Here is a 27,551-nt window from a genome sequence, read left to right on the forward strand (position 1 = left end):
AGAAAGCAGTTACGTTAACCCATTTATTGTGTGGGTGGTATTTGGTTTTTATTTCTTCTGTCGTTATGAACGAGGTCTGTTTCTTATTTGTTTTTGTTTTTGCTGTTTTTTTTTTATCCCATCTATTAAAGCCATAATTTTTTCTCGCACAACTCACATGCTAAACTGTAGACATGGAACACACATACACACACACAGACAGACCAAATGGAAAACAAACAAAGTTCGTGTTATGTTCACGTTCATATTTTCTATGACAACAATACCTTCGAGCAAACGAACGAGTCAGTTTGCTCGTTCGTTCATCTAATGTTAGCATAACAGTTCTTATTGTTGTTGTTGTTATTTCTGGAGCTTGCTATTGTTGCATCTCTAGCATTGTCAATTGATTAATTAACATCTGTTAAAAGTTTATATAAACTTGGTCTGGTTTTATTTGTTTGTTTTGTTTTGCTTTTTTTATGGCTTATATTTTTTCTCATAATAAAGGTATTAGACATGTTGCTATCAATGCCCTATTGTTCATTATTTTGAGATGAGAATAAGATATACAGAGAGAGAGATACATAATCAAATAACAGCATACATACATACACATAGGCTTGCACTCAGGCTTATTGTTGGCTGAAATTACAAAAAATTATAATGTCACCTTAAATGGTGTTTAGCTTGTGCGCAGGCGTTTGAAAGGGCAATGCTGCGCTATTGACTTGTTTGTTTTGTTGTTTTACGCCAACCATCTACGTCACAATCTTAGTTATAGAGTTGTTGTTTTTATTTCACCAGGGCTCTGTCTGTGTCACATTTAATTAGCTACCTACCACACAAAGTCAGTGATTATTGCTTAGACTTAATTTGAGCTTTGAAATAAATATCTTTTGTTAGATAAATAATTAATAATTGGATAAATAAATGTAGCTCATATTACAGTTTCAATTACTAAATGATTTGTCATAAATCGTTTAGACTTTTAGAATGAGAAAAAACATTTATTACAAGGGAATTATTAGCTTGGGGGAATTGTAAAGTTAAATATTGGTTAGTTTTTTTTTTTTAGATTTTTATACCCTCCACCATAGGATGGGGGGTATATTAACTTTGTCATTCCGTTTGTAACACATCGAAATATTGCTCTAAGACCCCATAAAGTATATATATTCTGGGTCGTGGTGAAATTCTGAGTCGATCTGAGCATGTCCGTCCGTCCGCCCGTCCGTCCGTCTGTTGAAATCACGCTAACTTCCGAACGAAACAAGCTATCGACTTGAAACTTGGCACAAGTAGTTGCTATTGATGTAGGTCGGATGGTATTGCAAATGGGCCATATCGGTCCACTTTTACGTATAGCCCCCATATAAACGGACCCCAAAATTTGGCTTGCGAGGCCTCTAAGAGAACCAAATTTCATCCGATCCGGCTGAAATTTGGTACATGGTGTTAGTATATGGTCTCTAAAAACCATGCAAAAATTGGTCCACATCGGTCCATAATTATATATAGCCCCCATATAAACCGATCCCCAGATTTGGCTTGCGAGGCCTCTAAGAGAACCAAATTTCATCCGATCCGGCTGAAATTTGGTACATGGTGTCAGTATATGGTCTCTAACAACCATGCAAAAATTGGTCCACATCGGTCCATAATTATATATAGCCCCCATATAAACCGATCCCCAGATTTGGCTTGCGAGGCCTCTAAGAGAACCAAATTTCATCCGATCCGGCTGAAATTTGGTACGTGATGTTAGTATATGGTCTCTAACAACCATGCAAAAATTGGTCCACATCGGTTCATAATTATATATAGCCCCCATATAAACCGATCACCAGATTTGACCTCCGGAACCTCTTGGAAGACCAAAATTCATCTGATTCAGTTGAAATTTGGTACGTGGTGTTAATATATGGCCTCAAACTCCCATGCAAAAATTGGTCGATATCGGTCCATAATTATATATAGGCCCCATATAAACCGATCCCCAGATTTGACCTCCAGAGCCCCTTGGAAGAGCAAAATTCTTCCCATTCGGTTGGAATTTGGTACGTGATGTTAGTATATGGTATCCACCAACCATGCAGGAATTGGTTCCTATCAGTCCATAATTATATATAGCTCCCATAAAAACCGATCCTCAGATTTGACCTCCGGTGCTTTTTGGAGAAGCAAAATTCATCCGATCTGCTTGAAATTTGGTACGTGGTGGTAGTATATGATATTTAACAACCATGCCAAAAGTGGTCCATATCAGTCCATAATCGTACATAGCCCCATATAAACCGATCCCGAGATTTGGTTTTGGAACCTCTTGGAGGAGCAAATTTCATCCGAGTGAGTTGAAATTTGGTACATTGTGCTAGTATATGGTCGTTAACAACCATGCCTAACTAGGTCCATATCGGTCTATAGTTATTTATATATGGCCCTCAGATAAATCGATCCCCAATCACACAAAAATTGGTCCATATCAAGTTCATAATTGTATATAGCCCCCATAAAGCGACCCCCATATTTCAATTCTGGCTCTCTACGTACAAAAAGTCCATATCGATTCGTAATTATTTGTAGACTTAACTATACATAACTTTTTTGTCTAATATATACCATGTATGGACTAAATCACAATTTAGAAAACGATGTTAAGAGGTTTTAAGATACCACAACCCAAGTAATTCGCTTGTGGATGATAGTCGTTCTTAGAAGTTTCTACGCAATCCATGGTGGTGGGTACATAAGATTCGGCCTGGCCGAACTTTCAATTACTAAATGATTTGTCATAAATCGTTTAGACTTTTAGAATGAGAAAAAACATTTATTACAAGGGAATTATTAACTTGGGGGGATTGTAAAGTTAAATATTGGTTAGTTTTTTTTAGATTTTTTTTGTACCCTGCGCCACGCTGTGGAACCGGGTATTATAAGTTAGTGCATATGTTTGTAACACCCAGAAGGAGACGAGATAGACACATGGTGTCTTTGGCAATAATGCTCAGGGTAGGTCCCTGAGTCGATATAACCATGTCCGTCTGTCCGTCCGTCTGTCTGTGAACACATTTTTGTGATCAAAGTCTAGGTCGCAATTTAAGTCTAATCGCCTTCAAATTTGGCACATGTTCCTAATTTGGGTCAGAATATAAAACTATTGATTTTGGAAGAAATCGGTTCAGATTTAGATATAGCTCAAGTGTCAAGTGTGCTAAATTTTATTGAAATCGGTTCAGATTTAGATATAGCTCCCATATATATCTTTCGGCCGATATGGACTAATAAGGTCCTAAAAGCCAGAGTTTTGGCCCAATTTGCTTGAAATTGTGCACAGGGAGTAGATTTAGCATTGTAGCTATGCGTGCCAAATTTGGTTGAAATCGATTCAGATTTAGATATAGCTCCCATATATATCTTTCGCCCGATATGCATTTATATGGACCCAGAAGCCAGAGTTTTATCCCGATTAGTTTGAAATTTTGCACAAGGAGTACAATTAGTAATATAGTCATGTGTGCCAAATTTGTTTGAAACCGGTTCAGATTTAGATATAGCTCCCATATATATGTTTTTCTGATTTTGACAAAAATGGTCAAAATACCAACATTTTCCTTGTTAAATCGCCACTGCTTTGTCGAAAAGTTGTAAAAATTACTCTTATTTTCCTTAACTTCTAATACATATATATCGAGCGATAAATCATAAATAAACCTTTGCGAAGTTTCCTTAAAGTTGCTTAAGATTTAAATATTTTCCATATTTTTTACTAAAATTGAGTTCCACTCTAGTGCATTAGCCAACTTAAATTTTGAGTCTATAGATTTTGTAAAAGTCTATCAAATTTAAATGTATGTATTTGGGACAAACCTTTATATATAGCACCCAACACATTTGACGGATGTGATATAGTATCGAAAATTTAGATCTACAAAGTGGTGCAGGGTATAATATAGTCGGCCCTGCCCGACTTTAGACTTTCCTTACATGTTTTTTTTTGTGGCAATTGTGGTATTGTTTTTTTTTTTTTGTGGAGGTTATTGGTCTCAGAATTCAAAGTAATAAGGGGGGTGAGAAAGAAGAGAATGGAAGACGCTTTGCTGCGCCTTCCGAAGCATATTTGTAGGAACATTTTGCGTTAACTTAGTCAGCCATATCCTTTGAGCTGAAAACAAATTCGAAAAGATTTGAATTCTTTCAAACAAATCGGACAACTTGTTTTTTGTTTATATACAGAAATACGGCGAATATGCAGATGTAAAACGGTCCGTCTTGACAAAAGTCGATTTTTTTTATTATGCTCTGTATTCAAGTAGTAGAACAATTTTTTTTTACATTTCCTGTGAATTTTAAGTGTGGTTTGTCAAGGAATTTTATCCTTTTCCTCAACATATCGGAAAATCAATCGTTATATTTAAGCCACATACAAAGAATCTCTGAATCTCCCGTCTAATAAATCGCAAAAAGCAAACGTACTCAAAAAAAAAAAAAAAATACCACAATAACATTTGTTAAAATGCTGGACACGGAGAACATACCTTTCCCGAACATATACCGGAAAATGATGCATACACTACGTTACTTAACTTAAAAAAGTCTGGCAGAAGCCTGTGCAAAAATCATTAAATTATGTACCGAGTTCCCATTTACGGACAACCCTCTACTTTCAATTTTCAAAAAATCGGACAGAAGGAACCCTTTTAACACCTTCGCTACACCCTGACCTGATATCCAAAACTTACGTACTCTATATTAATTTCACAACGTACCCAAAGGTCCATAGGTTTGGTTAGGTGGCAGCCCGATGTATCAGGCTCACTTAGACTATTCAGTCCATTGTGATACCACATTGGTGAACTTCTCTCTTATCACTGAGTGCTGCCCGATTCCATGTTAAGATCAATGACAAGGGACCCCCTTTTTATAGATGAGTCCGAACGGCGTTCCACATTGCAGTGAAACCACTTAGAGAAGCTTTGAAACCCTCAGAAATGTCACCAGCATTACTGAGGTGAGATAATCCACCGCTGAAAAACGTTTTGGTGTTCGGTCGACGCAGGAATCGAACCTACGACCTTGTGTATGCAAGGCGGGCATGCTAACTATTGCACCACGGTGGCTCCCTATATATTCCAAGTAAATCGCCAAAGTTTATTTCACTATTCCCCGTCCCCAACCAGATATCGAAAAATCATGTACCCTGTATTCATTTAAGCACCTCCTGCCATGTTCTATGTGAATTTCAAGTAGATCGGAGAAGGTTAAATTTTGCTCTATTTTTTTTAAAGGGACGTCACTTTCCCCAATAAAATATCGACAATAACAAAAGTGGATAACATCTAGAAATATAGAAACTATCCTTCAAAAGTAGGACAAGGAGAAGATTCCCTCCCCGTCCGAGTACCCAAACATCATATTTCATAACCTTCCCCCACGACCTTTGTAAATTTCAAGAAAATTTGAGAATTTTAGTTTTTCAGTTCTAGAGGGGGTTCCACCTCCCCGACCAAATATCGAAAATGTCAAGCAAATTAGTAGCCTCTTCCCGTCCAAATATCACAAAATCAGGTATCCAATATTAATTTCATAACCTCCTCCAATATTAATTTCATAACATCCTCTGTAAATTCCAAGTAAATTGGAAATGTTTAATTGTTTCTCTGTAATTAAGAAGAGGCGTATGTTTCCCTTTGCCCTTTTATTTTTCCCGGACCAAGTATCAAAAAAATCAGGCACCTGATATAAATTTCATAACCTCACCCAGTTTTTCCGTAAAATTTTAGTCGGAGAATTTTAGTTTTGTTTTCACTGTCGGGCAAAAGGGGAGTCCCCCTCTCAGACCAAATATCGGAAAATTAACTAGCCCTTCTTTGTCTAGACGCCCCTTCAACGTTCCCTGAAAATTTCAAGCAACTTGGATAATTTTGGTCCAATTTTCAAAAAGTCGGGCATAACCCCACGGCATGTTCGCTGTAAATCTCAAGTAAATCAGTGAATTTTAGGGCGTTTTCGTTTCGCAAAAAATATGTTGGCCTGGGGTTACACTACTTTTTCCCTCATTGTATTTTCGCTCAAATAATAGTGTCATTCCAAAGTTATTGTTAATTCATAATATTGTGAGGGATACATGATCCAAAATCTATGACAGTGTCCTTTATATTTGGCAATTAATTTCGGGAATGTTGCACCTTTTTTCCCAATCGAAATCGCCATTAGTTTATTCACTGGGAAGGTCCCCCTCCGCGATCAGGTATCGAAAAATGTGGTACCATATTTTCACCACATGAGCGCCCCCTACGACCTCTGAAAGTTTCAAGAAAATCGATTCAGCCGTTTCCGTGCTTACCCGGAACATACGAGTACAAACAAACAAATAAACAAACATAATTGAATTATATATATAGATTAAAAATTTTATTTTTATTTTTCGATTTTTCGACTTATTGGAAATTTGGAAGAATTGATTATTATATTATTTGAAATTAAAAAAAATAGATTTTTCGATCCTAAGACTTTTTTTTAAAATTAAAAAAAAAAATTACTTTTAAATTAAATTTAATTATTACACGCATGTTATTTGTTTACAAACTAAATAAATTATGTATATACGGGGGTTTCAAATTAGAAAAGTCCACTTTTCTATTTTTTTGGATTTTTTTGTATATATTTTTTTTAATTTGGAAAAGTCAAAATTTCGACACTCAGACTTTCAAATTTTAGACGTTTTAAAATGAGAAAAAAATTTAATGTTAAGAACCCTTATGTACAATAAAAGTAAAAAAACATTAAACCTACATTTAGAAGTCCTTTTATAAACTGTCTGTAAATTATTTTAAACATGCACTGAACAAAATATTTACGTAATATTAAAGATTACACAATTTACAAAATATTAAGGAAAAATGTCTTTAAAATAATAAAATTTTAATCAAAATAATGTGTATAATTTTTGCATCAAAATACTTTTTTATTAAATTTAAAACACAATTTTTCGAAATTTCCGTCCCCCTGATAAAGTCGCAGGTCTTTGAAGTAAGGCAAATGTTCCTTAAAGTAAACAAGTAAAGCATTTTAGATTTAAAGAAATCGTCCTTTAGTTCTCTGAAATATTGAATCTTTAGATTTAGGATAAAAACTCTTCAAATATAGACTAAGAATTATTTTGACGATTTAGCATCTTTGGTTTAAAGCTTTTTTTCGAATTAAGGGAAAATTTTTTACTTTGAGGTATCCGTGACCTTAGTCAAACAAAATTTTCTTTCATTTTAGGATAACCAATATTTTTTCAGTGCAATTGCAGCCAAATTATTTCATACAACCAAAAGCTGTATTAACCCTTTCACTACTGAAATAAACCTAATGATAAAAACTTCTATTTTTCTTCTATTTTTACTTGTACTAACAGCATGTAGAACAAAAATTGTCATTTTGAAAACCTACCTCAATTACTTCAAGAGCTATATGAGCTTGTTCTGAAAATTTGATTCTTGAAATGTGACCAAATGGCCTTACGAAAATAAGCGCTATTTGGCCTACAATATCTTTCAAAGTGTTAGGAAAAATACAAAAAAGATCCCGTAAAAGTATCAGCTATAGTTTTTTTTATAAATGTCCATTTACTAGAAACATACAGTACAAAAATTGTCTCAAATTTTCGTATTTTTCGTTTCTTGTTAAATAAGTTTACTAAAAATGCATTTTAGACCTCACCAATATGGGCAATATTTATAGGTTATTTAGACTAAAGCCTCTACTTTAAAATAGCATCGAGAAATAAACCGAAACTAAGAGGGAAAATAGAATTTCGTGTCTTTTTCGAATGTCCTTCTAAGTGGACATCGGTAGTGAAAGGGTTAAAATGTCATTTGCTTGATTCCTTATGGCTTAATCATAGGAACTTATCATTTAACATTCATTGCGACGCTCTATCGTGCAAACTTTCTAACTTTTAATTAATTATGCTAAGATCTGGCAAATGACACAAATCGTCAAATTGAAATTGAAATCGAAATGCAATTTAAATCCTTGAGATCCTTTATTGAGCCATACTACTGAATGCACTAAAGTCATATGACTCTTTGAAAGAGAGTGTATGTTGGTGTGTGCGTGTGTTTGAATACCCCCACCAGTCACGATAATAGCATAATAACACATACTTGAAAAGCTCATAGCAATTATCTGATTGGACTCTTAAGAGTTAAAGGGCCACCAAGTACTTAGCCAAGATTGATGGATGTATGGATGAAGGATTAATGGCTAGAAGGATTTCACAAATGCCTGGGGAAAGTTTTAGCAGATTCACAGGATAACACCAAAGGCTTTATGGAAGATTATTTGTTATGTTATGATAGAGAATAAAATGAGAATGTGAAAGTTTTGGGAACTTTGCTGAAATTGAAAATAAAAATGGGAAAATTTTAAATATATTTTATAATGAAATAATAAAATGTTCGATTCATATTTCCTTCATATTCAGCCATAAAAAAGTGGATTCACAATGAACAAAAAATTAGGTTTATTATATAAAATCTTAACTAAAAAATTTTACTAATTGCCACATGACACAAAAATTTAAGTCTATAATTTTATTATTTATTAAAAATAATATTTTAATTTTACAATTAATTATTTTTCGAGCTTTATGAACAAATTATATCAAGGAATTTGTCCATAAAGCTCGAAAAATAATTAATTGTAAAATTACAATATCATGCATTTGGACGTTAATCGCCTGTTTCGGTATCAGGCTAACATGAAAACTAATTAAATATAATATTTATTATTGATCTCAGATATCAATGTAATAATGGGGATAGAAAATATCATTTTGATATATTTAAAGTATGCTAAAATAATTACCCCAATAGGAAGGAAACTGTTGTATATATTTAGCAAATTTAAACTACACAGAAAAAAATATCACCAAAAAATATATCCAATTGAAAAGTTGATTGAAGTTGAAAAAATTTTTCAATTAAAAAATTAATTGATACAATTAACTTTTTAATCAAACTCGGAAGACTAAGTCAGCTAAAAAAGTAATGGAAATCTTTTTTTTTAATTTTTAAATAAAAATTTATTTCAAACAATAAATTTTTTAATCAAATATTTATTTCTGTTTTATGGAAATTTCATATTTTGAAGGGAAAAAATTGGGGTTAAAAGAATTCTGAAAATGTCTTTAGTGCAACGTTCAAGACAGACACAATGTAAGGAAAATGTACACATTTCGGAAACTCATGAACGCAATTCCAGTAACCTTCCCCATTTTAGGAATATACGAACTATATTCTAATTTAGAAAAATTGTGTACTTCCTTTGTACACACAAAACAATATGTTATTTCTTTTCTTCAATCACGTTATTAATGGATTCAATTAAATTTTAAATGAAATATCTTCAATCACAGAAATTATAGTATCAGTCACCAATTTCAATTAAAAAATTAATTGTTCTAATTAACAAATTAATTGATACAGTTAATTTTTGTGATTGATTTTTGTTTCAATTAAAAAAATGTTAAGCCAATTGAATGAATATATTTTTTTAAATTCAATTAAAATTTTTATTGGGAAATTTTGGGTGATATATTTTATCATCAGTTTTTCTCATTTTTAGTTCCCGTCAAAAAATAATTGAATTAAGAAAAAATATCTCAAAATTGAATTCGCTATAAAAAGAAATCGTTCACATTTTTCTGCGGGTTCATTTGACTTTCGTTAGAGGCAAGGAAGAGCTAAATGGTGCTGAGCTGAAATTACAACTATACAAACCCAAAGGAAAAATATAAGAAAAATACCTGATGCCCTGTTTGCACAAAATTGATACGAACCATAAGCGTTACCACTGATATCGGATATGCGGAAACGGTTGCCACAGTTGGTAGAATTCTACCACAAATTGTAGATTTTTTACTGCTTGAAAGATTGGTAGAATTGTTGATTGTTTGGTAGATTTTGAAAAATATTCCTCTCCAACTAAGAGGTACTTCAACAATTTTCTATAGACAAAATATTCTATAGAAATACACAATTTTAACAAAATTTTCTATTGAAATATATTTTGCAAAAAGTTCCTATAAAAATAAAATTTTGAAAAATTTTCTATAGAAATACAATCTTGACAAAATTTTGTATAGAAATAAAATTTTACCAAATTTTCTATAAAAATAAAATTTGGACAAAATTTTCTATAGAAATAAAATGTTGGCAAAATTTTCTATAGAAATAAAATTTTGACAACATTTTCTATAGAAATAAAATTTTAACAAAATTTTCTATAAAAATAGAAACATTTTTTGACAAAATTTTCTATAGAAATAAAATTTTGACAAAACTTTCTATAGAAATAAAATTTTGACAAACTTTTCTATAGCAATAAAATTTTGACAAATAAAATACAAATAAAATTTTGACAACATTTTATATACAAATAGAATTTTAACAAAATTTTTTACAGAAATAAAATTTTGACAACATTTTTTATAAAATTAAAATTCTAACAAAATTTTCTATAAAAATGAAATTGTGACAAAATTTTCTATAGTAATAAAATTTTGACAAAATTTTCTGTAGAAATAAAATTTTTACAGCATTTTCTATAGAAATAAAATTTTTACAAAATTTTCTATAAAAACACATTTTTGACAAAATTTTCTATAGAAAAAATTTTTGACAAATTTTTCGATAGAAAAAAAGTGTTGACAAAATTTTCTATAGAAATAAAATTTTGACAAAATTGTCTATAGTAATAAAAGTGTTGACAAAATTTTCTATAGAAATAAAATCTTGGCAACATTTTCTATAGAAATAAAATTTTGACAAAATTTTCTATAGAAATAAAATTTTAACAAAATTTTCTATAGAAAAAAAATTTTTGACAAAATTTTCTATAGAAAAAAAATTTTGACAAAATTTTCTATAGAAATAAAATTTTGACAAAATTTTCTATAAAAAAAAATTGCAAAAAGTTCCTATAGAAATAATATTTTGCAAAAAGTTCCTATAAAAAGAAAATTTTGACAAACTTTTCTATAGAAATAAACTTTTGACAAATAAAATACAAATAAAATTTTGACAAAATTTTATATACAAATAAAATTTTGACAACATTTTTTATAGAAATAAAATTTTGACAAAATTATTTATAAAATTAAAATTCTAAAAAAATTTTCTATAAAAATTAAATTGTGACAAAATTTTCTATAGTAATAAAATTTGGACAAAATTTTCTATTGATATAAAATTTGACATTTTCTCTAGAAATAAAATTTTGAAAAAAATTTCTATAAAAATACATTTTTGACAACATTTTCTATAGAAATAAAATTTTGACAAAAATTTCTATAGAAATAAAATTTTGACAAAATTTTTTTATAGAAGCAAAATTTTGACAACATTTTCTATAGAAATAAAATGTTGACAAAAATTTCTATAAAAATAAAATTTTGACAACACTTCCTATAAAATTTTAAAATTTTCTATAGAAATTTTATTTCTGTAAAAAATTTTCTACAGAAATAAAATTTTGACAAAATTTTCTATGGAAATAAAATTTTGACAAAATTTTCTATAGAAATAAAATTTTGACAAATATTTCTATAGAAATAAAATTTGGACAAAATTTTTTATAGAAATAAAATTTTGACAAAATTTTATATAGAAATAAAATTTTGACAAAATTTTATATAGAAATAAAATTTGGCAAAATTTTCTATAGAAATAAAATTTTGACAAAATTTTTTTTAGAAGCAAAATTTTGACAAAATTTTCTATAGAAATAAAATTTTTATTATTAATTTTGTTCGGCTTGAGGTCATAGAAACAATCGATTATTGATTTGTTTTAATATTTATTTCCAATATTTCGGTTAGTGCCACTAACTATCTTCTGGGATTTTGTATGTGAGTTCGTGTGATGCTTTTCGTTCTGCAAGTCACCGTACAAATTTTGACAAAATTTTCTATAGAAATAAAATTTTGACAAAATTTCCTATAGAAATAGAATTTTGACAAAAATTTCTATGGAAATTAAATGTGGACCAAAAATTCCATAGAACTAACATTTTTACAACTTTTTCTATGGAAATACAATTTTGACAAAATTTTCTATAGAAATAAAATTTTGACAAAATTTTATATCGAAATAAAATTTTGACAAAATTTTCTATAGAAATAAAATTTTGACAAAATTTTCTATAGAAATAAAATATTGACAAAATTTTCATTAGAAATAGAATTTTGACAAAATTTTCTATAGAAATAAAATTTTGACAAAATTTTCTATGGAAATAAAATCTGGACCAAAAGTTCTATAGAACTAACATTTTTACAAATTTTTCTATGGAAATACAATTTTGACAAAATTTTCTGTAGAAATAAAATTTTGACAAAATTTTCTATAGAAATAAAATTTTGACAAAATTTTCTATAGAAATAAAATTTTGACAAAATTTTCTATAGAAATAAAATTTTGACAAAATTTTCTATAGAAATAAAATTTTGACAAAATTTTCTATATAAATAAAGTTTTGACAAAATTTTCTATAGAAATAATATTTTGACAAAATTTTCTATAGAAATAAAATTTTGACAAAATTTTTTTATAGAAGCAAAATTTTGACAGTATTTTTCTACAGAAATAAAATTTTGACAAAAATTTCTATAGAAATAAAATTTTGACAACACTTCCTATAGAATTTTACAATTTTCTATAGAAATTTTATTTCTGTAAAAAATTTTCTACAGAAATAAAATTTTTAATACAATTTTCTATAGAAATACAATTTTAACAAAATTGTCCATAGAAATAAATAGATTAAAAATAAAATTTTAACAACATTTTATATAGAAATACAATTTTCATTTTCTATGGAAATAAAATTTTGACAAAATTTTCTATAGAAATAATATTTTGACAAAATTTTGAAAAAAAAATCTATAGAAATAAAATGTTGACAATATTTTATAAAGAAATTAAATTTTAACAAAATTTTCTATAAAAATAAAATTGTGACAAGATTTTCTATAGTAATAAAATTTGGACAAAATTTTCTATAGAAATAAAATTTTGGCAACGGCCTCTTTGGTCTACCAAAAGTAGACACTTTTCCTTTATTTCACAAGTAATGGATATTGACATAGAATGTATTCCTAACCACTTGATAAAAGACCATTTTTAAATGCATACAATCTGTTGTTTGCCAAAAAGAAAATTTCACCCTGAAAATCATATTGCATATCATCTTTAGGCCCCCCTTAAATTCATTCGTATGCCAAACAAATGTTTATCATCAAATTTAAAAAACATTGTGTACTTTACGGTCTGAGGCTTTTTTTCGTAAATAACATTAAAATATCTCATGAGATGACAGTTGTTCCCTCCGAAAAATTATATGTAAATAGCGAAAGAATATTATCATTTAGGTATTTTTGTTTATGCCTTTGCCATAATGTTAGTTGGCCATTGGGAAGATAATTGAAAGTTTAAATAAAATACGCACAGCAAAAATTTGTCTTTGTCTGACAGACGGAAATTTTTAATTTTGGCACAATTTTGATAGATCAACAATGAAAATGCCTTAAGTATATCGAAATGAAACCACGCATTATACAACGCGATGATGCGTGCATCAAATGAACCTAAGTCATATTTTTGTACAAAAATTTTGAAAATTGGAAATTTATTTAATAATTCTGAAAAATTCTTCAAAATTGCATTTTCTTGTAATATTTAAAATATAATATTACAAAAATTAAAGTTCTTCTAATTAAGTCCTACTAATTTGATATATTTTATACATTTTTTTTATTGGATTTTCAGGACAATAATTTTCCCATAAATAAACTTAGAATATTTGTCTTTCGAAAAAAAAAAAAAAAATAAAACCATCGCATCTCTATGCTTTTACCACATACATATATCGTATGATAAGTTTATGTTACCCATAAACCCAGTGAAATGAAAACAAAAATAGCAAAAGCACCATTGCTCGTAAAATACACAAAAAAATACATACATTCACTCACCAGCCTCCTTGAAATACCTGGCTGTCAATCAAAAATAATCTTCATGGTAGTGCTGACATGTTGAACGTTTCACTGAAGCTTTTTTTTGACCATTTGAATTTGTATCAGTATCATGCCTTTAAAACAAAATGGCGTGACCAATGTCAAAGGGAGATTGTTATCAAATATTTTTTTTATAAATAAATATTTTTAGATATATTCGAATATCTATTTTTAAGGGAGTCCTATTAAAAGGAATCTAAGGGAAGTCATCCAGTTTGATATACATTTTAAAATGGTAGTCTTAGAAGCGACTATGATATTTGTAGATAGATGTCGAAGTAGGTAGATAAGAGTGAATTAAAAATTTACTACCAAGACAGAAAAAAATATCACCAAAATATTTCTTATGGAAAAGTTACTTGAATTTGAATTCAAAAAAATTAAGTGATATTATTAATTTTAATCAAAATAAAAAATAAAATCAACTAATAATTTAATTGAAAATGTTTATATTTTCAATTAAAACATGAACCTTCACCAATTAATATTTTAATTAAATAAAAAGAATATATTTCCACCTAGACAAAAATATTGTTTTTTTTTTGGGGAAAAATAGTTTGAATATTCGAAAGTGTTTTTTAAGTAAAAATATTTTTTTGTTTAATTACAATATTAATTGATAAAGGTTCATATTTAAGTTAAAAATATAAAAATTTTCACGTAAATTCTTACTTGATTTTATTTTGTATTTTACTTAAAAATTAATTATATCAATATTAAATATAATTAATTTTTAATTGAAATACAAAAAAGTCACCCAGCAAAAAAATTTGGAAGTTGTTCTACAAACATTTCTTTTAAAACCCATCCCAGAATCCCCCATCGAGTTTTTTTCAACTTCCGATGCAGTCCTTTTGGACAAGTCCACAAATATTTCTTCTAAAGCGCATCTTGGGATACCCCAATGATTTTTTTCTACTTCCGATGCAGTCCTTGTGGACAAGTATTAGAAAGAACGCAATCAGGCTATTTTAAGTGCAAATTTTGGACAATTAAATTTTACCAAAAAAAAAAAAATAGAAAACTAATAAAAAAATTAAAAAAAATCGAAAATTAATAAAAAATTAATAAAAAAGTAAAAAAAAAAATAAATAAATTTCATCCCCGATAGGATTTGAACCTGTGCCGTTTGACTTTTTCGCTTCCATGGAAGTTCTTTTGAGAAGTTTTTTAGTTTTAGTTTTTTTGTTGATTTTACATGGTGTTTGTATATGGTCTCTGACAACCATGCAAAAATTGGTCCACATCGGTCCATAATTATATATAGCCCCCATATAAACCGATCACCAGATTTGACCTCCGGAGCCTCTTGGAAGACCAAAATTCATCTGATTCAATTGAAATTTGGTACGTGGTGTTAATATATGGCCTCAAACTCCCATGCAAAAATTGGTCGTTATCGGTCCATAATTATATATAGGCCCCATATAAACCGATTCCCAGATTTGACCTCCAGAGCCCCTTGGAAGAGCAAAATTCTTCCCATTCGGTTGAAATTTGGTACGTGATGTTAGTATATGGTATCCAACAACCATGCAGGAATTGGTTCCTACCAGTCCATAATTATATATAGCTCCCATATAAACCGATCCCCAGATTTGACCTCCGGTGCCTTTTGGAGAAGCAAAATTCACCTGATCTGCTTGAGATTTGGTACGTGGTGATAGTATATGATATTTAACAACCATGCCAAAAGTGGTCCATAACAGTCCATAATCATATATAGCCACATATAAACCGATCCCGAGATGTGGTTTTGGAGCCTCTTGGAGGAGCAAATTTCATCCGAGTGAGTTGAAATTTGGTACATTGTGCTAGTATATGGTCGTTAACAACCATGCCTAACTAGGTCCATATCGGTCTATAGTTATATATATATATATATATATATATATATATATATATATATATATATATATATATATATATATATATATATATATATATATATATATATATATATATATATATATATATATATATATATATATATATATATATATATATATATATATATATATATATATATATATATATATATATATATCCCTCAGATAAATCGATTTCCAATTACACAAAAATTGGTCCATATCAAGTTCATAATTGTATATAGCCCCCATATAAGCGACCCCCTATTTCAATTCTGGCTCTCTACGTACCGTGCAAAAAGTCCATATCGATTCGTAATTATTTGTACACTTAACTATACATAACTTTTTTGTATAATATATACCACGTATGGACTAACTCACAATTTAGAAAGCGATGTTAAGAAGTTTTAAGATACCACAATCCAAGTAATTCGATTGTGGATGACAGTCTTTTGTAGAAGTTTCTACGCAATCCATGGTGGAGGGTACAAAAGATTCGGCCTGGCCGAACTTACGGCCGTATATACTTGTTATTTTTATTTTATTTATTTCACTTTTATTATTATTTATCAAATAACATTTTAATTAAATAAAAAAATATATTTCCACATAAAAATTTTTAAAATTTTTGGGGGAAATTCAATGTTTTTCTGTGTATATGAAAAAATTAAACTAAACTTTTGGCCTAGTGTCAAACTTTTTTCCAATACTATTTTTAAAATATCGGGATGTCATTTGGAAATTACTACTCTCGTGATGTTATATATCCAATATGAGCAAAAAATGTTAGCTAGAGTGACTGTAAAGACTAATTCGTTTTTGATTTCTATCAAATATTTGCCAGTGTGACAATATCGTAAGCTTATTTATTTGCATTCGAAGAACGTTTCAGAAAAGAATACTACTCTTTTTGTGTGTACGAGTACACAGAAAAAAATTTCACGAAAAATTTTCCAATTAAAATTTTAATTGAGTTTTAAAAAATATTCAATTAAAAATTTAATTGAATCAACAAATTTTTTAATTGAAACAAAAATCAATCACGAAAATTAATAGTATCAATTAATTGAATTAATTGAATCAATTAATTTTTTAATTGACCTTCAATTAATTTTTTAATTGATACTATCATTTCTGTGATTGAAGACATTTCAATTAAAAATTAATTGGATCAATTTATTTCGTGATTGAATCAGAAAAATTTTTTTTTGTGTGTATAAAATAGAAAAATTCATTTGAAAAATTTGTGCTAAAATTAACTTATATTTATTGCACAAAAATTTATATTCTTTTATTTTATTTTATTTTTAAAAATTTTTAAGAAATTTTCCCAAGGCTAAAGAATTTTTCAAGTATGTCTCAAAAATTTTACGAACTAAATTCCATTAAAATTTCATTACCATACAAATAAGTTTAATGTAAATTAAACCAGAAGAAGTTTTTCGTACTCTTTAAAAAATACTAAGAAGGAACCACAACGTGGGAATGGCTCTGGCGGCTAAGTTTTTTCTTTATTTTTAGTTAATGAATTTTTAGTTGATGAATTTAGTAGTATTAGGTAGTTGAAAATCCAAATATATCAGAAAGTTTTATGTTTTTCTTTATTTTAATGTTTGTTTTGTTCATTTTTAATGTTTGTTCATTAATTGAATTATGTCCATATTTATAATAATTTACTGACAGTTTATCGAATGAGTTTGTATGGTAATAGTAGGTATAAAGTTTACGTTAACTTTTATGAATATGGGGGTTAATCTCAAAATTTGGAATTCAATTTAGTTCAATTTTCGAACGAGATAGTTCATTTTTTATTTTTTCTGTGTAATTACAAAAAATTTCATAACGATTTCGTTTTAACACTTTTATATTTTTATTACTTATTTTTTATTTATTTTATAATTTTTTTCTCAATTTTTTTTTTTAAATTATTTAAAGTTCTATCAGAATTTCCTTTAAATTATATTTAACATGCAATTTTTAAATAATCAAAAGCAATGTTCTTGCTGCATTCATAATCAAATATCTGCCATAAACATCTCTCTGAAATTTTAAGTATCCCAAACAAGGCAATCATTAATTTGAACTTTGTCCCAAAGGCCGCCATCAGGCATTCATTTGTTACACAAAGTTGTACGTTTGAAAGACAGCATTGCTTTGACCCCACCAGTTACGGACATGGTTGAAGGAATTTACCTTAACATTAAAATCTTGACCTCAATGCATAGAACCCACAGACCCCAAAATAGTCCACAATAGAGATACTCTTTCTCATTTATTGCCAGCTCACCAGTTATTTTCTCGCGCGCTCTCTCTCTCTCTCTCTCTGCCTTTAATACAAAACACACTCAGCACGTGTCTCACCTGTTTCCGTTTTTTATTTATGAGCTTCTAATGGTCGTTATTCATTTTGTTGTTGTTAGATTTCCGCTTTGTTCCTGTCTACATGAATTTTGTGTATGTATGTGTCTGTTGAAGTAAGATGGTCCCTTTTTCCGTGGCCCTTGGCTGTGTTAACCCTTTTTTTTCTTTTTTGAACATAGTCTATTTCCGACCCCTTAACTAATTCCACTATAGCATTGACGACAACCTTAAGGATATATTCGTTTGTTTTTGTGTTTAATCATTCAACATAATTTATTTATTAAGCGAATGAGTGAGTGAATTAAATATTCTCAAGGAGAATGGGAGAATAAGAAAAACAATAACAAAGTTAAAGCCAACAAACCAAACAATATCCTTGATTGCTATGATGTAGATATTGCCATTTTTTTTGTTGGCATTTTGACGATTTTGTGGGGAAATTGTACACGTGAAAAATATATATTTTTTTTGATCCATGTAAGAGGGCGGCTTAAGTTCGCATTATCTAAAAACGGGAAAACATCCCAGCAAAAAAAGAGCTTCCAAAAAAGTAGTTTGGATCCCCAATCTGTGATCCGGAAGTCGTGCAAACTTGGATCATCTCCAAAGGACGGAAGTACTCCATTTTTGGATCCTTTGCATTGCTTTAGAAGTTGTGCCCTGGAAGTTAATTTGAATGAAGAAATTTAAAAAGCAAAAAAAAAATTTTTTTTTCCAACCAATTTCACTTTTTTTTTCATCCATATGTTTTATTACACAATTATATTCCTATTATCTAATTTTTACAATTTGAAAAACTTTTTCGCTCCGACCCGGGATTGAACCTGGGTTTGCTGGCACCATAACGGAACGCCTTAGCACACTCAGCCACAAACGCCATTGAACATAAAGCGTCGAAAGGTAAATTCAAATGTTTGTGATATGATCGTAATACGACACCAAAGAATAACATTTTAATTGCTTCTCGAGATGTTCTTTATTAGTATGAACGAAAAAATAAGAAACGCAGGTTCAAATCTCACCAGCGGTAATTTTATCAAATATTTTTCTAAAAAAATATTTTTTTATGTATATGCATATATTTTCGTATAAAAATATTTTTTCCATTAAAAATCAACAAAAAAATTAAAAATTCTCGTAATTTGCAAAATCTTCTCAAAAGAACTTCCATGGAAGCGAAAAAGTCAAACGGCACAGGTTCAAATCCCAGCGGGGATGAAATTTATTTATTTTTTTTTTATTATTTTTTTACTTTTTTTATTAATTTCTATTTTTTTTTTTAGTTTTTTTATTAGTTTTCTATTTTTTTGTAAATTTTAATTGTACAAAATTTGCACTTAATATAGCCTGATTGCGTTCTTTCTAATACCTGTCCACAAGGACTGCGTCGGAAGTAGAAAAAAATCATTGGGGGATCCCAAGATGCGCTTTAGAAGAAATGTTTGTGCACTTGTCTAAAAGGACTGCATCGGAAGTTGAAAAAAACTCGATGGGGGATTCTGGGATGGGCTTTAAAAGAAATGTTTGTGGAACAACTTTCAATTGTTTTTGCTGGGATTATAACCAAATGATGCATAACTATTCACTAAATTTGTGTCTACCACAAAATAGTTCAGAATTTCTTAAAATTTCTAAATTTTACCAATAATACGAGGGCAGTTCGGAAACTTCTTAGCCTAGCACAAAAAGCGCGGTATAAACAGAAAAAAGTTAAGTGTTTTGGAAACATACATCTCTGTTATGAACTCATGGTAAATATTGTTTCGTTTATATAGAAACAGGTGTTCAAAAAAGACGCATCCACATTTTTTTTACAATGGAAAAATTAGAAATGCGTGCTGTCATTAAATATTTACATAAAAAAGATTTATCGTAACTTCGTATGGTACTAAAGAATTTTTTGCAATTTTGAACTCCAATTTTTTCCTTGAAACTAATAAATTTTCTTTAGCAAGTGAAAACAAGTATATACGGCAGTAAGTTCGGCCAGGCCGAATCTTATGTACCCTCCACCATGGATTGCGTAGAAACTTCTACGAAAGACTGTCATCCACAAATTTCAACTCACTCGGATGAAATTTGCTCCTCCAAGAGGCTCTTAAACCAAATCTCGGGATCGGTTTATATGGGAGCTATAAATGATTGTGGACTGATATGGACCACTTTTGGCATGGTTGTTAAATATCATATACTACCACCATGTACCAAATTTCAACCAGATCGGATGAATTTTGCTTCTCCAAAAGGCACCGGAGGTCATATCTGGCGATCGGTTTATATGGAAGCTATATATAATTATGGACTGATAGGAACCAATTCCTGCATGGTTGTTGGATACCATATACTAACATCACGTACCAAATTTCAACCGAATGGGAAGAATTTTGCTCTTCCAAGATGCTTCGGAGGTCAAATCTTTGGATCGGTTTATATGAGACCTATATAATTATGGACCGATATCGATCAATTTTTGCAAGGGAGTTTGAGGCCATATATTAACACCACGTACCAAATTTCAACAGAATCAGATGAACTTTGGTCTTCCAAGAGGCTCCGGAGGTCAAATCTGGTGATCGGTTTATATGGGGGCTATATATAATTATGGACCGATGTGGACCAATTTTTGCATGGTTATTAGCATGTACCAAATTTCAGCCGGATCGGATGAAATTTGCTTCTCTTAGAGGCCTCGCAAGCCAAATTTGGGGGTCCGTTTATATGGGGGCTATACGTAAAAGTGAACCGATATGGCCCATTTGCAATACCATCCGACCTACATCAATAACAACTACTTGTGCCAAGTTTCAATTGGATAGCTTATTTCGTTCGGAAGTTAGCGTGATTTCAACAGACGGACGGACTAAAATATATATACTTTATGGGGTCTTAGAACAATATTTCGATGTACTACAAACGGAATGACAAAGTTAATATACCCCCCATCCTATGGTGGAGGGTATAATAAATAAATAATATAAAAATTTTTAAAATCAAAACTTTTAAAACTAAAAGCATTCTGGAAAATACATCGGTATAATTGCTCTACATTTGGCAACACTGTTACAGATTAAAGAACGTCTCAAATATCTCTCCCAAACATAATAAAGAGATATTGGAAAAAGGCAAAACAACATAACAACAAATTATGCAAATACCAAAGGGATGGTAAATAGGAAGACGTTTATTAGTGCAAATGTAAATTAGAACCTAAACAGCAACAAATAAATATTCATAACATTACCGAGGACATGGATTAAAACAAAATGAAGGGGGGGGGAGATATTCAAACATTGTCAGGCCAACGTAAAACTCATTCTTACCTCCAACACTCAGAGAACTTTCGTTAACATTGAAAGCCTTAGGCTTGCTATGTCTGTTGGGTGTATGAGAGTGAGAGTGTGGTGAGAGTGTTGAAGTTAAGCCGTTAAATTAAAAAGAACCAACAGTGTGGTAGGCTTTGTGGATGATGGTCATCTGTCCATTTCATTGTCGTTAATCTTTTTGTTTTTGTTCTGTTTGTTGTTGTTTTCCTTTTCATTGGAAATTCGTTTTCTTCCATTTTATGTTTACTTTAACTAAATAAATATTTAAAAATATAATTATGAAAAAATACCTGAGAGTCCACAACTACAGGAGAGTAAAAAAAACTCAAAAACAAAAAGGTGTCCATAAAGAAGAAAAAAAATATAAAATATTGTGCAGAAAGTGAAATTGTAAAGTGTAAGTGGGTAAAAGAAGAAATTAATTATTTTGTTTTTTTTTTTCAATTAGCAGGTTGATTTACACATGCGAATTTTTCCCCTAATAATACAAAAAGTAACAAAAGAAGAAATTTAATCACAGGCATTCGTGGCAGACAAGAGCCTTAAAAGCCGCAGAGAAGAAAAATAATAAAAAAAGAAACAAGTGAAATAATTCGTACGAAAAATTTCTAGAAAAAAAAGTTGTTGATTAAATGCCAAAAAATTAAGTGAATGCCAATATCTATAGAAATTCAATACAAAGTTCCCAGAAAAAAGTTCCAAAAAATTTTTGTTTGATGTAATAGAGTGTTGTTAAAGATATAAAAATTTTTATTCGCTAATAATTGTTGAAGGAGTTTTATTGAAATACTTGTAAGCGTTGAAGATACTCCAAATATTCTTTGGTCAAGGTAAGTGTTATTTTTTTTTAATATTTTTTATACATTTTTAAATGGTGTTTTCATGGAATTTGGAATATATATATACAACTCTTGAGTGGTTAAGAAAATAAAAGCTTAACAATACCTACGGTTTATATTTTATTTCAATAAATAAAACTTTTTCTTTGTGTGACAATTACTTTCTAAATTCAAAAGTATTATGGAATATTGTCTAAAATTCTCACAAAAAATTGTTATACATGTATCCACAATTGATGAAAAGTTTGTTCCCTATTAAAATTTATTTATATATTATATTTTTTTGTAAAAAGATGAAAAAAAATCTACTATTATTTTACTACCTGATTAAATAAATAAATAAAATAAAAATTTATATATTATTTATATTTTATTGAATTGAGTTGAACATATTATATCCATATATATAATTTATTTCAATTTATTATTAATTCCATAAAATATTAATCATTTCGAAATTCCATGAAACCACATAACTATAAATTTATATTTAATTCATTTAAGTACAATTGTCTCTTTTTGTCTTGAAATATTTGTTAATTCTATAAAACATTTATTTCAAGGAAACCTATTAAACTGTGTATGCGTTAGTCATGAACAAAAAAGAAAAAAGTTATATAATAATGACGTTTGAATTTTTTTATTAGGAAAATAATTGCCATTAAGAAAAAAATCTAGGACAAATGATTAGTGAGAATATATTGTGTAATTGTAAATTAAGAATTATTTATATTTTTTGTCTACATTTTTAAATAAAAAAGTTATTATTATCATGAACAAAAAAAAAAGTTAGATAATAATGACGTTTGAATTTTTTTATTAGGAAAATAATTGCCATTAAGAAAAAAAATCTAGGTCAAATGATTAGTGAGATTATATTGTGTAATTGTAAATTAAGAATTATTTATATTTTTTGTTGTCTACATTTTTAAATAAAAAAAAAAATCAATAACAATAATTTTCCCAATTCGATTTAAAATCATTTACAAAATGAATATCTTGGTGAAATTATTACTGAGATTATATTGTGTTATTGTGTAATTATGAATTATTTAGTAAACACAATTTTTTTCTTTTTTTTTTCTTTTATCTCCGTTATCAAATAACATAAAGTGCAATAATAACATACATTGAATACACATTTCTATATAAAATTTAATGTTGAATTTTATGCTTATGTTTCCTGCTATTGAAATGGGATTATAACTCATTAACAGACCTATAAAACACATTAGCGCTTATAATTAAGTATGAAAAAAATGAACATTCTTTTGGGCAAATATTGCCATAAAAACATATGTTGTAAATGACCGTCTGGCATTTATAGACATCGATTATATATATTTTTGTTTGTTTTGTGCTCACACTAAAAGAAACTGCGCTATGGATTTAAATAGAAATTGTATCACTGTCTAAAAATTTGTTTTATTAAAGTTTTTTTTAATAATAATTTGTTTTATGAAGATGTTGATAAATTTTTCTAGAGATATACAATTTTAGCACAATTTTTGATAGAAATAATATTTTGACAAAATTTCCTATAAAAATTAAATTTTGACAAAATTTTGTATAGAAATAAAATATTGACAAATTTTCTATAGAAATAAAATGTTGACAATTTTTTTTATAGAAATAAAATTTTTATTATTGTTTTGATTTCAGCTTAAAACTATGCATTGACTAAACTACAAGTGTAGCTTAACCAACAGAGGACAAGTATGCTTGTCAAATTTATTTATGCTTGCATTTTTGCTTAGGCAGTAGCCGACTATCAAAAACCTTTTTTTCGGGAGGTTCATGTGTAGTTCACTTTGAGTTGAGTGAATTACCCGAATTTATTCTGATAATTGGTTGATAGTTTTGCTGCAAGTAGATGATGCTGATGAGGAATGTTGTAATTACGAAAATAAAACTTCGATAAAATTTGCTCTAGAATAAAATTTTCTATAGAAATAAAATTTTGTTAAAATTTTTGTAGAAATAAAATTTTGTTAAAATTTTCTAGAGAAAAAAAAAATTTTGACAAAATTTTTATGGGAATAAAATTTGAGTAAAATTTTCTATAGAAATAAAGTTTTGACCAAATTTTCTATAGAAATAAAATGTATAAAAAATTTACTATAGAAATAGAATGTATACAAAATTTTCTATAGGAATAAAATTTTGGCAAACTTTTCTATAGAAATAAAGTTTTGACCAAATTTTATATAGAAATAAAATATATACAAAATATTCTATAAAAATAAAGTTTTGAAAATGTTTTCTATAGAAATACAATTTTGACATAATTTTCTATAGAAATAAAATTTTGACAAAATTTTCTATAGAAATAAAGTTTTGACAAAATTTTCTATAGAAATAAAATCCTGCAAAATTTTTTATAGCATTCAATTTTGACAAAATTTTCTACAGAAATAATATTCTATAGAAATACAATTTTGACAAAATTTTCCGTAGAAATAAAATTTTGGCAAAAATTCGAAAGAAACAAAATTTTGGAAAAATTTCGAAAGAAATAAAATTTTGGCAAAATTTTCTATAGAAATAAAATTTAGACAAAATTTTCTATGGGAATAAAATTTTGGTAAAATTTTCTATTGAAATAAAATTTTAACAAAATTTTCTATAGAAATAAAATTTTGACAAAATTTTCTATAGAAATACAATTTTGACAAAATTTCCTATAAAATAAAATTTTGACAAAATTTTCTATAGAAATAAAATTTTGACAAAATTTTCTATAAAAATAAAATTTTGACAAAATTTTCTATAGAAATAAAATTTAGACAAAATTTTCTATGGGAATAAAATTTTGGTAAAATTTTCTATTGAAATAAAATTTTAACAAAATTTTCTATAGAAATAAAATTTTGACAAAATTTTCTATAGAAATACAATTTTGACAAAATTTCCTATAAAATAAAATTTTGACAAAATTTTCTATAGAAATAAAATTTTGACAAAATTTTCTATAAAAATAAAATTTTGACAAAATTTTCTATAGAAATAAAATTTTGACAAAATTTGGCAAAGTTTTCTTTCGAAATAAAATTTTGACAAAATTTGGCAAAGTTTTCTATCGAAATAAAATTTTGACAAAATTTGGCAAAGTTTTCTATCGAAATAAAATTTTGACAAAATTTTCAATAGGACTACAATTTAGGCAAAAATTTCTATAGAAATAAAATTTTGACAACATTTTCTGTTGAAATACAATTATTACAAAATTGTCTATAGAAGTAAAGTTTTGACAAAATTTTCTGTAGAAATAAAATGTTGACACAATTTTCTATAGAATTAAAATTTAAAGCCCGAGTTAGAATTAAACTAAAAAATCCCAAAAAAATAACAACATTTTCTATAGAAATGAAATTTGGACAAAATTTTCTCTAACAGTTTTGACAAAATTGTCTATAAAAATAAAATTTTGAGAAAATTTTCGATACAAATAAAATTTTGGAAACATTTTCAATCGAAATAAAATGTTGACAAAAATTTCAACAGAAATAAAATTTTGACAAAATTTTCTATAGAAATAAAATTTTGAGAAAATTTTCTATAGAAATAAAATTTTGAGAAAATTTTTGTCGAAATTTTTTATAGAAATAAAATGTTGAGAAATTTTTCGATTTTCTATAGAAATAACGAGTTAACGACAACTTTATTTTCCAAATTCAGACTCGACTTCCAATAGAAATTTTGCTATGTTTCAAGTAAAAAAAACCTCTTTGAAATAAAGTGTTGAAAAACATGTCCTATATTTGAACGATTTTTTGCTTTGTAGTCATGATGCAAAAATACAATAAATTTAAAGACAATTTCATTAATTTTAAAGAATTTATCTGAATTATTAAAGTCAAGTCGACCTTAGCCCAAAAATTTTTTCTTTCATTTTATGATACCCATGTTTAAGTCTAATCACTTAATTATAAGGACAATACGAACTCATTGAAAAGTTTATTGACTTTTGGACAAGGAAAAACGCTTTAGAGAAAACGCGTCTTCTATGCTAAGCAAAATGGGCATTCGTATTTTAAAGACATGAAATCTTTGACCTAACTACAATACATTTTCAGTGTGGGTTCAGTGATGTGTAGTTGACATCACTGTTACAGATTAAAGAAATTTCTCAAATATCTCTCCCAAACATCGATAACCGTACTGTAGGTTAAAAAAATATAATAAAAATTAAACAAAAAAAAACGAAAATCTTTAGGTAAAAATTTCTATAGAAATAAAATTTTGACACAATTTTCTATAGAAATAAAATTTAAAGCCCGATTTAGAATTAAACTAAATAAAAAATCAAAAAAAAAAATTTACAAACTTTTCTATAGAAATGAAATTTGGACAAAATTTTCTCTAACAAAGTTTTGACAAAATTGTCTATAAAAATACAATTTTGACCCAGTTTTCTATAGAAATAAAATTTTGACAAAATTTTCTATAGAAATAAAATTTTGACAAAATTTTCTATAGAAATAAAATTGTGAGAAAATTTTCTAAAGAAATAAAATTTTGACAAAATTTTCTATAGGAATAAAATTTTGGCAAAATTTTCTATAGAAATAAAATTGTGAGAAAGTTTTCTATAGAAAATTTTTTTTACAAAATTTTTTATAGAAATAAAATTGTGAGAAAATTTTCTAAAGAAATAAAATTTTGACAAAATTTTCTATAGGAATAAAATTTTGGCAAAATTTTCTATACAAATAAAATTGTGAGAAAGTTTTCTATAGAAAATTTTTTTTACAAAATTTTTTATAGAAATAAAATTTTGACAAAATTTTCTATAGAAATAAAATGTTGGTAAAATTTTCTAAAAATAACATTTTGGCAAAGTTTTGACAAGATTTTCTTTATGAATAAAAGTTTGAAAAAATTTTCTATAGAAATAAAATTTTGACAAAATTTCCCATAGAAATAAAATGCTGATAAAATTTTCTATAATATAAAATTTAAGCAAATATTTCTATAAAAATACAATTTTGACTAAATTTTCTATAAATAACTAAACTAAAAAAAAAAAATAATTATTGTTTTAGGCCATGAAGAAACGTTTAATAACCACAAAAATTTCATCAAACTGTGCAAAATAAGATTTTTGTTA

General features: G+C 27.8%; 1 protein-coding gene across 3 annotated transcripts in view; it reads left to right on the plus strand.

Annotated features, from left to right (window-relative positions):
- The window catches only part of LOC142231792 (3',5'-cyclic-AMP phosphodiesterase-like), a 769,719-nt gene that overhangs the window by 8,504 nt on the left and 733,664 nt on the right, over positions 1-27,551 (plus strand). For all 3 annotated transcript variants that reach the window (XM_075302431.1, XM_075302430.1, XM_075302432.1), the window contains exon 2: positions 22,051-22,432. The gene's annotated coding sequence lies outside the window, so the exon portion shown is untranslated. The remainder of the gene's footprint in view (positions 1-22,050; positions 22,433-27,551) is intronic.

The sequence above is a fragment of the Haematobia irritans genome, chromosome 3 (assembly GCF_050003625.1).
Source record: "Haematobia irritans isolate KBUSLIRL chromosome 3, ASM5000362v1, whole genome shotgun sequence".
Taxonomy (NCBI): Eukaryota; Metazoa; Arthropoda; class Insecta; order Diptera; family Muscidae; genus Haematobia; species Haematobia irritans.